Raw genomic sequence first — 12,133 nt, forward strand, 5'->3', positions numbered from 1 at the left:
AGAGAGAGAGAGAGAGAGAGAGAGAGAGAGAGAGAGAGAGAGTGAAGCTGTAATTTTTAAATGAATTGAAGGTTAAAATTGTCATTTAACACTAAATTTGGTAAATGGGGTTAAAAAACTCTTAGTGGAGTAAGTGGGTAATTTTGAAGCTAAAATTGGGTAAGTGGTCACGACCCCTTTAAAAAAAAATCAAATACTTCAAAATGACTTTTTATTTATAAGCACTCATTATATGTTCAACTTTTTCTTTTTTCCTTTGTTTTCAATCAATTATACTATTAAGCATAATTTTTCAAATTTAATTTTCACTTATTTATATGTGGTATAGTAAAACTAAAATGAAATAAACATTCGCCTTGCGACCGCTTAAGCCCCGCCTAAGCGTTTAGGCACCAGGCCTATTCCCACCGCCCACCTGGTGCCTCAAGGCTGCAATTAAACATTGGTCTACTTTATTTGGAAGGTGTTTAAATGCCAGAACATGTGGTTTAAATTTGGTGCGGGTCAACTTGTGAATTGAAGAGTTCTTTGTTTGTTAGTGCCAACTGCTCGAATGCTTTGCGTGATTCCCTGGCACTTTCCCTTCCAATTGTGCGGTTTGGCAAATATCTAAGGAGATTTTTCAAACCTACACCATAATATAATACACTCAGACTTCGAATGATTATCTCTCATATATATTTCAAGAACATTGTTTGGTGGATCTTAAATAATTCTTAAAATCTGGAGTTTACATAATGGATGGTATAACATGATACAGAGTGGTGGAACTGCATTGGGGCCTAGAGAATTTTTTTTTAATTAAAAAAAAAAAACTCTAAACTATGTAGTTAGCTTATATCTATTTTGATTTGATAATTTGACATGTGGTTGATCGAGTATTGGTTGCATTTTTGTGGGTTTTCTTTTTTTCTTTTAGTCTGAATATTAAAGAAATATATAAATTATTTTTGGATATTAAAACTATTTTTATTCTACTTTTGAATTATTTTTTAAAAACTATAATATAGTTATTACTGTTCAAGTAAATCCAGAATATGTGTCTGGCCCAAACTCGAGGTTACTTGCTCTAGTTGAAATATGGTTTATATTAGAGATATTCTCAGAGAATCTTAGGAGATATCCAATTAATATACGATTATGTTTCCATGTACAACTCTATCTCTATGCTTGTAATCCTCTATATAAAGAGGCTCCTATTATCAATGAAAGTACAACTCAATTCTCTCCCAATTCAATTTTCCTTAAACACGTTATTAGCACGAAGCCCTAACCTAGAAATCCCAAAACTAAAAACCAAAAACCCGGAAAAATCTCAACCTTTCCACCAACGCTCCTAGCCTGTGCTAGTCTTGTTACCACCGTTGCACAAGCACCAACAGCCTCCTACGACTGCCCTCCTACCCAGCGACTGCCCAACGCCTTAACTGCACCCATCAATTAGCCGGTTAGCCTCTGCCAATAAAACAAAAAAAAAAAAAAAAAAACCAGAAAACAGAAGGAGGAAGAAGAAAACGCGTAGAAGAAGAAAGGAAAGAGAAGAAAAAGAAGGAGAAAGAGAGAGTGGGCCCAGAAGAAGAAGAAAAGAATGAAAAAAAAAAGGAGGGGAACAGCCCCATTGTAAGAAGAAAAGAAAAGGAAGAAGAAGAAAAGGGGAACAACCAAGAAGAAAAGAAAGGAAGAAAGAAGAAAAAGGCTGCGGGCCAAGAAGAGAAAAAAGGGGTAGTAATCCCACTGAGAAGAAGAAAGCTAGGCCCAGTTCTGAGAAGCCCACTGTCGCAGCCTCTGCCACGTTAGCACCGGTCAACTTTGGTCAATGTCGGTTGACCGTTTTCGGTCAACTTTCGGGCTACTATTCAGGCCGTCGGAGGCGACTTTTCCTGTCACTTTCCGGCGACTTTTCGGGCCACTTTTCCGACCATGTTCCGGCGTTTTCGACCACTTTTTCAGGATAAATTTTCCGGCGACCTATTTTAAGGTATTTTTTACTAAACGTTCCCGTTTTTAATTCAATTTCTCTTCTTTTTCTGCGACTTGCAAACTCCCTTTTTCTACCACCCTTTCTTCATCATATGGGAGACCTAATTAAGCCGAACTGTGGGGTTTGTGCTCACTCCAAGCTTGGAGCTTGTAGAGTTCTCCAAACTTAGAGTTTGTTGAGATAAAATGATCGACCGCAAATATCATTGTTTCGATCTAGTCCAACCCCTCTTGGAATTGGATTTCTTGGAAGCGACTACGCTCAGAAATTTTATTTGTTTTCGTGGTAGCCTTTTTTGCTCCGAAACTAACTCTAATTTCTTGTTCTCTTTCAGGATGAGTAACCTGAACAAATTGGACTATGCTCCATTGGGAACAACTGGCTCTGAATATCACAGGTGGGTTCGTGATATCTGCCAGCATCTCAAGGTCGATGGAATCTTGGATACGATTCTCGAGCCTAGCCAGGATGTGCTAACTGTTGAGCAAGCTCAAGCTTTGGAAGAAAATAGAGCAGCCTTAGAGGCAAATAAGGCAAAAGCCATCATCCTAATGACTCGTCATATGGATGATTCTCTCCAGTACGAGTGTATGAATGAAGAAGACCCTAGAAGGCTGTGGGTCTCACTCAAAGATAGATTTGGCAACGTTCGTGACTCCCTGCTTCCTAACCTAGAAGTGAGATGGCATAGTCTCCACTTCTGTGATTTCTAGTCAGTTCTTGACTACAACTCGGAAGCACTTCACATTAAATCCTTAATGGAATTTTGTGGTAAAGAGATCAAAGATACGATGTTGTTTGAGAAGACTCTCTCTACCTTCCCCGTCTCTGCATTGATGGTTGCTAAGAACTATCAAATCGATGTTGTTGCAGGACGGATCACAAGGTTTCATGAGCTCATTGGAGCTATGAATATCGCTGAAAAGCATGACAACATCCTTGTGAAGAACTATAATTTGAGATCCGTGGAAATAGAGCATATTCCGGAATCCAATTATAGTCGCGCCCCTAAGAGAAGGCGCCAAGAGTGAAACCCTAATCTTAGGGATATTTCTGGACGTTCTGGTCCATATATTCGCTCTACTTGGGAAGGTAACAGCCAAAATAGGCGAACACGGAACCGAAGAGGTAAACGTGGAAAGTGAGAGGGAGGCAACGCCTCTGGCCATGTTGGTGGCTCCACCAACACTAAGAGCCATCTAAATGGCGCTTTCAAAGAGCCTCAATCAATGGAGTTTGAGCAAAGAGATATATGTTCTCGATGTGGAGTGTCTGATCATTGGGAACACATTTGTAGAGCTCGTGAAGAAATCGTCACCGCCTACAAAGCATATTGTGAAGCAAGACAAGCTCACTATATGGAACAAGAAGATCAAGAAGATGATCTAGAGTGAAGGGTTGAAGACTACAAATCTAGCTGGGATCAATAGATCGCCAATTCTGTTTAAGTCTTTATTTTTCCTAGAGATGTAATAGGCAATTGCCATATATTTTTGTAGTAAATGCCAATGGTTTAGTTTTTCTTCAAAGTAGGCTCACTCAAAGTAAGTGTGATGTCTAGGAAGGTTCTAAGATTAGTGGTACTTAAGCGAGTCTTGCTCCACCGACATCTCTCTACTCACCTGGTCACATTTATTTTGGAATTACCGAAAGAAGTTAGACGACTACCATTGTTTTGCATTAGCTATCATTTTGGATTAGATTTTGTTTAGTCAAAGAGACAATAATGTAACTCCGTTGGCTTATGAATAAAATTTTGAGTTCTTTATGTCTCCATTTTGATTATGAGAATATGACTTTTGTGACTACAATGGCTGGGCCATCAGTATTAATTCAAGGACATGGAATAGCCCAAGTTCCACTTGCCAAATGGCACCTTAATTACTGTCACAGAAACTCTCTACGCTTCTAGGGCCAATCACACCTATGAATAGCCAACGGATTCCATGCGAAAACGCATGTAGAGAACGGAAATGAGTTCCTTTGCAATACCACTAATGATTGCGAACAAAGACGCATCTTAGAGAAGTTTATGTGTCTCTCTAGTAGATTCTATGTCACTATTCGAGCTATTAATCCAATAAAGTTATGAGAGAAGATCTCTTGGATTTAGACACATATTGGCTTTGTCACGACAAGATAGATCATCCTAGTCATGATATGATGACCCGTCTACGAAAGACTTCACATAGACATCCTTTCTCTCGAGCGAAATGAAGCATGAATCAAAAGTTGATTTCTGGACTAAGTGTGACCGACGCAGCTGCCTAAGGCACCACTTCCGTCCACCACCAGCAAAATGAAGCATGAATCAAATAGCGTTTCAGACGTTCAGGCCTAACCAAAATTCTCATTGGTTGCTTCTAAAGCCTCTCGCTCATTTTACAAAACCTGTTCCTTAGGGAAATTTGGACTGAGACCGTCCTATGCAAAGGATATGAAAATACTCATTATGTTCTTACATAGAATCCATGGGGATTCTATGCACTGATTCAACCAACTTGTGGACGTTTAAATATCTCATGATATTGGTTGATACGCAAACACGCTGGTCACGCATTTTGCCATTGTCAACTTGTAATGCTACTTATGCTACACTCCTAGCAAATACCATATGACAATAGGCTCACTCCCTGGATCATCCTCTTCCATCAATTGGACTTGATAATACTAGAGAGTTTATATCGAAGACTTTCAATGGTTATTGCATTGGGACTAATTTTGGACATTATATTCCCATGAACACACCCATTTGGTGTCGCGGAAATGACTACGATGGTAGTCTAGACATTGGTAATGCGCACTAATTTCCTTATATCCGCTTGGGGTGATGCGATATAGCATGCAGCTATGCTGATTCGTCAACGACCTACCGCCACTCAATATACCTCTGCGTTACAGCTAATGACTGGGTACAAGTATCGTACTTACGCAAATTTGAGTGTGCCCTTATGTGCCAATTGCGCTGCCACAACGCTCTATTATGGGTCCTTACAGACGAATGGACAACTCCTTTGGATTTAAGACACCAATAATCGTCCGCCAATTAATGCCCTTGCAAGGCGATCTTATTACCGCTAGATTTGCGGGTTGTCACTTTGATGAGACAGTCTTCCTGTCGTTATGGGGAGATAAGAACACGGATGTTCAGCAGGAACGACAGGAATTGTCGTGGCATGTCCCCACTATGTCTCATCTCGATCCCTGTTAAAGTGACGAGATCACACAAATATACTGCAAACAAGCCTGCAAGGAATGACGTCCTTACGAGAGGACGTAGCGCCACCCTACACGGAGGTAGGCATGGCGCCAATGCCAAAGAGAGTGGCACTCTGGCACTACATGCCATGGCCCCAGCTAGGATGCGTGGGAGGCCCGTAGGTTCAAATGATGTTTTGGCACACTCCAATCCTTTGATCATCAACACTCAAAATCTGTCTCATGAAAATCTTCTAGGTTATGGTTATCATTGGGGGACGCCTCAACGTCAAACCTATTCCTGAGAATATATAGCTCTATGAAAATTACACTAGTGTACATGAGACGTGGGATAGAAACTCCATCATAATTGATGATGTAGTCACGCACTTCGTTACACATGAGTTTGTTGAGTCTGATAATATTGAACCACACTCCGTTGATGAATGAATGCCAACGTAGAGCGATTTGGCCTAAATGGAAAGATGCGATCCAGGTTAAGTTGGATTCTCTAACGAAAAGGAAGGTTTTTGAGCCAGTGATGCCAACACCTCCTAACATAAAACCTATTGACTAATGGGTCTTCGTTACAAAGCGTGATGAGAAAAAGAAATGGCAATCTCGCCTTATGGCGCAAGACTTCTCACAAAATGCCCTGGAATTGACTACAATGAGACATATTCTCTCGAAATGAATGTCATCACACTCCACTACCTTGTCAGTTTGGTAGTTTCCGAATAACTGAACATGCAGCTTACAAATGTGGTTACTACGTATCTATATGGGGATCTAGATATAGAATATACATAAAGGTTCACGGTGAACTTCATCTACCCAAGTCAAGTGGCTCTAGACCATGAAACGCGTTTACAATAAGATTGAAACGCTCACTAAAGTGACTACTTAATTGGGAGGGGATATGCCCGCCTATTTTCATAACAAGTTCTGGATTCTATCGCGGTTCATGTTGGACATGATCTTCATTGGAAGCCCTTAAAGAGTTAAGGGAAACCGCTGAACATTTGAAATCCGATTTTGAGATGAAGGATTATGGGAGAACACGATTATGTCTCGGTTTGAAACTTGAGCATCGTGTCGATAGATGCTTAGGCATTTTGACAAGGTCAAACCTTCAAGCAGCCCCATGATCTTCCGTAGTCTTGATCCTGAAAAGGATCCTCTTCGTCTGAACGATGATGACGAAGATGTGCTAGAGGCAGAAGTGCCTTACTTGAGTACAATGGGCGCATTATTGTACTTAGCTCAATGCATAAGACCGGACATCTCATTTGCAGTGAACTTGTTAGCTAAGGTATAGCTCTACTCCAACGCGACGCCATTTGATTGGTGTAAAAGATATCTTTCAGTACTTGAGATGTACGATTGATATGGGCTCGTTCTATCCCTATAAAGAGATGATGGATTCAGATTCATCACACACCAGGAACGCCGCCAACACTGGCCTGGGTCCACTATCCCCATCCCAAAACGACATGTGTTTTGGAAGGTTTTGCTGATGTTGGGTATCTCTCTGACCCATACAAAGGTCATTCCCAAAATGGTTAAGTGTTCACCATGGGTAAAGACCGTGATATCTTGGAGGTCTATAGAGACCCTAGTCGCTATATCTTCGAACAATGCAGAGATTATTGCTCTTCACAAAGTGGTTCGTGAATGTATATGGATTGGATCCATAATTACTCATGTTCGAACAATTATGGTTTGAAGTCTACCACAGATGAGCCTACGAGCATTTAAGATAATGTTGCTTGTTTTGAATAAAGAAGCAAATGCTACATCAAAAGCGACAACACTAAGCATAATCAGCAACAACAGACTCTCCTTAAGATCAAAGTGAACTAGGTTCGATCTGAGGACAGTGTGGCAGACTTGCTCACTAAGTCATTGCCTAAATTCCACTTTCGAGAAACATGTTGGTAGCATCTTTTGCGGAAGTTATCCGAACTCCCATGATCGTTGTCATCAGGGGGAGATGTCTACATGTATGGTCTCGAAATGTGTCTAGCCCAAACTCGAGGTTACTTGCTCTAGTTGAAATAGGGTTTATATTAGAGATATTCTCGGAGAATCTTAGGAGATATCCAATCAATGTACGATTATGTTTCCATGTACAACTCTATCTCTATGCTTGTAATCCTCTATACAAAGAGGCCCCTATTATCAATGAAAGTACAACTCAATTCTCTCCCAATTTAGTTTTCGTTAAACAATTAGCTTATTGTTTTAGAAAATTTACAAGAAATCACTTTGTTTTTTATTTATTTATTAAATATTGATATTTTATAAGTGCCCCACCTAAACTCAAATCCTGACTCCGCCGCTGATAATACATATTGGTATTGCTTATGTTCTTTGTGCTATTGATTGTCTTGCATGTTGTTAGAGACTTATTTGGAAGGAGGTCTTTGGCTCGATTTGTCAAAACCATATAGTGCTACTATAGAACATGTTGATAAAGGTTGTCACATACATATTTTTATAATTGAATTTGAATTATTCATTTCAATGACTTTAATACTGATTTTTTTTTTTACTCTTATTTATTTAGGCTTGAAGCGAGCTACTCTTGTGTTACGCGGAAGGAAGTCAATGTAATTCTATCAATTCATATGCTACTTTGTACTTATTTTATTTTTAAAGATTTTCACTGCTATTACATTTAACTAATGGAATATGAAAAATTCTTCTATGCCCCGGCGATGCAAGTGAACCAATAGATCTCAGTCGTTGATATTTATAAAAAAGAAAAATTTTAATAACAAAAAAATGTACTTGATGTTATCTGACCGTCTATTCCTGTTAGTGTAAGTGCACGCTAGTGCACTGAATAATCTCTCTTGGAATATGCATGACTGAAAATTTGTGTCATGAGATGATCGTTATTTTGTTTTTAATAATAATAATTGTGTGAATAAGTTTGAGCTTATTCACTACAAAATCAACTAAAATTCAGATACACATATTAGATAACTAGCAATAAGAGTTCAATTTACGTCAAGTATCACTTTTGCTCTCATTCGTCTTCCGCGAAGCCGCCACCAAGGCTAGGCCTTGGTTGATTCATTATGCATCTCTGATCTAGCTTGGATTGCGTCAACGATGTCAGTCTTGGTCCTTGCACCCACCATCTTCATCCTCAAGGACGAGTTGGTTCCTACGTAGTCAGGGTCAACAACATCATTGTCAGATATGTCTATTAAGATGGTGGTTGTGGCAGTTTTTGTTAGTTCGCATGATGATGTAAGAGGTGGAGCTCAGTTTCCTACGACTCTTAGATGTGGTGGCTCTATAATTGGCACTATGGAGAATGGTGGTCTTAATCTTGGTGATGTTGGCACTAAGGTCTTCCTTGATGGATGGTCATGTGTTACATCTCGGATCTTCAGTTACCAGTTTACTAGTCTTTCAGATGGTAAACGACTTTTATTTATACTTTTGACTCCATTTCAATCTTTTAGGGGGCCTTAAAAGTTAACTTTTTGCATCGTTTGTCATTTGAGAATATTTTCTTCATGAAAGTTGTAGAGGACGTTAAACCGAGTCTGTAGACATGTGGTACACTTAAATCAGAGTCGTATACGAAAGTTATGGCCAAAATACTAAAGTTACTGTTTATGGTAACTTTCTATATATAGGGAAAGTTACTGGGGTAAGTTTTCATTTCAGAACTTACCCGTCAGTCTCTCTCCCCTCCCTTTGTCTCTCTCCCCGACCTAGTCACCTTCTTTCGACCATATCTCCTCCGTTTGGCTACGGATTTTGACGCCACATGTATCGTTAGAAAGCTCTCTTCCTTCTCTTCAATTCTGTTTGGTTTGGTAGCTTAATTTGAATTCTGGAAGGTGGAGCAAGGAGAAGAAGAGGACGGCGTCACTGTTTTCCCAGGTTTTTGGCCGGAACTTGAGTTTCCGGCCACCTCCAGTGATGATTCTTGTTGGATCTTTGAGCTCTTGGATCATACAACCATCCTTCAAAGTCTTGTGGTCCAATTTGAAGTGTAGAGCACGAATCAAAGGATTGAAGATCAAGGGTTTCAATTTTCCCCACTTTGCTTTCAAGGTAAATTTCAAACTTTTGGCTTGAAATTGGACTTTGTTGTAGTTATGAAAGTTATTTAGAATTTTGAGATGATGATGTTGGTGAAATTTGGTGACTAGAACGGGAGTTGGCAGACAGCACGTGGGGCCCACACGCCGCCACTGTTGGTGGCGTGTGGAGGCGTGTATGGCCGGTTTTGAAGTCCTATTTTTGGTTAGATAATTTAATTGAGAGTTGTATAACGTGTAGGTAAGATTTTTGGTGGAAATTGGAGAAGTTTGATATTGATTTTGAATTTCCAAAGTTCTATATTTTGATTATCAATTTACGAGAATCCAACCATTAGATTTCTCTCCGTTCTGCCCTAGAACCTTTAAATTAATGAATTGGTGTTAGTGGTGAAGTTTGGGTTGAATCCGAGAAGAATTGGAGACGTTGGTTTGTGAGGGGATTTCCAATTTCATTTTAGAATCATATTTAATTTAATTTGCGAAAAGTTGTTTACAAAATATAATTGTGTACAAGGTGACGTACTGAGCTACTGCTTAACGAAGAAACCCATATGCGTAGTCGCCTAAATAGTACTGTGAGTGGACTTTTGTTTTAAATAATGATGCATGCATTTATTCTCAAATTATTGATTCATTTATTCATCGTTTTGTTTATCGAGCACATTGAACGGTTTCAGACATTTTTTGTTTTGGATTATAATTTGGCTTTGATTGGTTTTCCGCCATAATTTGTAGATATGAATCATATGAGTTTACTATGCTCGGATTTGGATTTATGATCAATGATGATTTTCGATGAATTATATTTGTTTTTTAATTATTTATTGACTTTCAGTTTGGCATTGGGAATGCCTTGGCGATGATTTCAGCTTCGGTTTTGTTTCTAATTTTTTATTTATAATTTGATCTCGGTTATTCGTTATTGATTTGAGATTATTTTGACGTGTGGAACACGTCGTTGATTTATTGAGTTATCACTAGATTCTCTAATTGCAGTTGGGAATCGTACTCATGATTTCATTTGCGAGAGTTTGGAGAAGTCTTATGGATTTATGGATTTATTGGTTTTTGAATGTTTTTCTTATGCCATAATGATGGTGATTATTTATCATGCTAGCATGTAGTCCGCCTTTGTGGTGACATGATGGGATCATGGAAGCTCGTCCGCCTTTGTGGCCCTGGGTTGCTGCTTTTGTGGTGGTAACTCTGAAGCCTAGTATCCTATTCGCCGCACGTAGTAGCGTAAGGGTATATACGGGAGTACGTGAGTACTTTAGTCTGGGAGGCTCATTTGTATGGCTATCATATTCCCCTACTTTTATTTTATTATTTTGACTATCGGGGCTAGTCCGATTTTTCTTAGATTCTCGGGAGTATATGGGCTGGCTTGTTTTTACTAGATTCTCGGATTTAAAGATAAATGTTTTATCAACATTGCATGCATCAAGGTTTTCAAAGAATGAACACGTGGGAAAGTATTAAAACTTTACTTCATTTAGATTATCTTGTTTATTTTTTTTTTCCACTCACGCTAACGTGTTTCTCAATTACAATTCCCTGGGCCCTTCAGTTTCAAAATGCCTAGTGTGCAGGCTAGATTAGTTGAGGTTGGGCGTACGTGGAGTTGATGCATAGTTTTCACTGCTTCCACGTTGTAGGATCTATCAATCCTTTATCATTTTTACTCTTTATTCTTATTTACCTTTTGTTTTAGAATTGCTCTGATAACTTGTGGGATTAATGTTATTAACTTGTGTAATGTGAATTAGGAAATGTTGTGATTTGGGGAGCAGGATGACTCCAGAAGTTGATGATGGTGTTTGATATTAGAAGTGTAAATGTCTTTCTACAAGTTTTGGGTAGTCCACTTTTAGGGGAAGTTCCGCCAAATTTTTGGTAGAATTTCTTCTAAGATGGGCTATGCACGGCCACTTCGGATTTCTGGGTAAAATCTGGGGCAGGTCCTGTCATTATGGCTTTCCTAGTAGGGGACGTGTGTTGTTGGTATGGATAGCACAACGAGATGCGAGTGGCAGCGATGGACTGTGAAAGTTTTCTGATGAATGGGAGTTGATTGCTAGTGTTGGCCGCCGCTTGGAGCCATGTTTTTTCCTAAGCGATGTAGTGACGACGACACTGAAAAACATCAAGGTGGCTGGTGTCAACTGTGGCTGCAGAATGGTTGATATGAGTGTAACCAACGGTTGCAGTAAGCACTTGTTTAGGGTTTTTGCTATCAAGCTTGCTGTTTTGGGCCTCATTTCTTAAGGTGGTTTTTGGGCTTACAAATTTGGTTGTACTACTGGGCCAGCTTTTTTTATGTCTTACGTCAGGCTTCTAAGCTTGTAGGCATCCCCAGGGAAGGCCCCTCTACATAGGGTGTTCTTATGAGTCAAGAATAACTCAGGGTTTGAATTTGAGCTAGTCGGTTTAAACTTTGGTAGTGTCAGGTTATATAGCTAATTGAAGAACACTATTATCTAACACATCTTTACTTAGGAGTTCTAGGTTTCTAGGGTCTCTAGGCAGCAACTTAATTCTGACGTACCCACTATTGGTTACTATATATTATTTTCTTCTCTCTACCTATTTAATGGATTGACACCCAAAAAAAAAAACAAGCTAGCTAGCAATGTTAACAACAGGCTTATCTGTAAAAATAACAGCATTTGTTACAACATACCATTTGACGTGAAAGGTGTTACAAATGATATTACCTATTAATACGCTATGAATAGTTGGGTAATCTCAAATTATCAATTTCCTCAATTATTTGGATTGCACAAAATACTTAGATGTCTACTATGGTAGTCTAACTTGTTTATTAGTTGTATAAAAAAGTATACCTTCCATGAGCAACAATGTGGAGGAAATAGATTTTATC

This window comes from Rosa chinensis, chromosome 3 (genome assembly GCF_002994745.2).
Source record: "Rosa chinensis cultivar Old Blush chromosome 3, RchiOBHm-V2, whole genome shotgun sequence".
In the NCBI taxonomy this organism is placed as follows: domain Eukaryota; kingdom Viridiplantae; phylum Streptophyta; class Magnoliopsida; order Rosales; family Rosaceae; genus Rosa; species Rosa chinensis.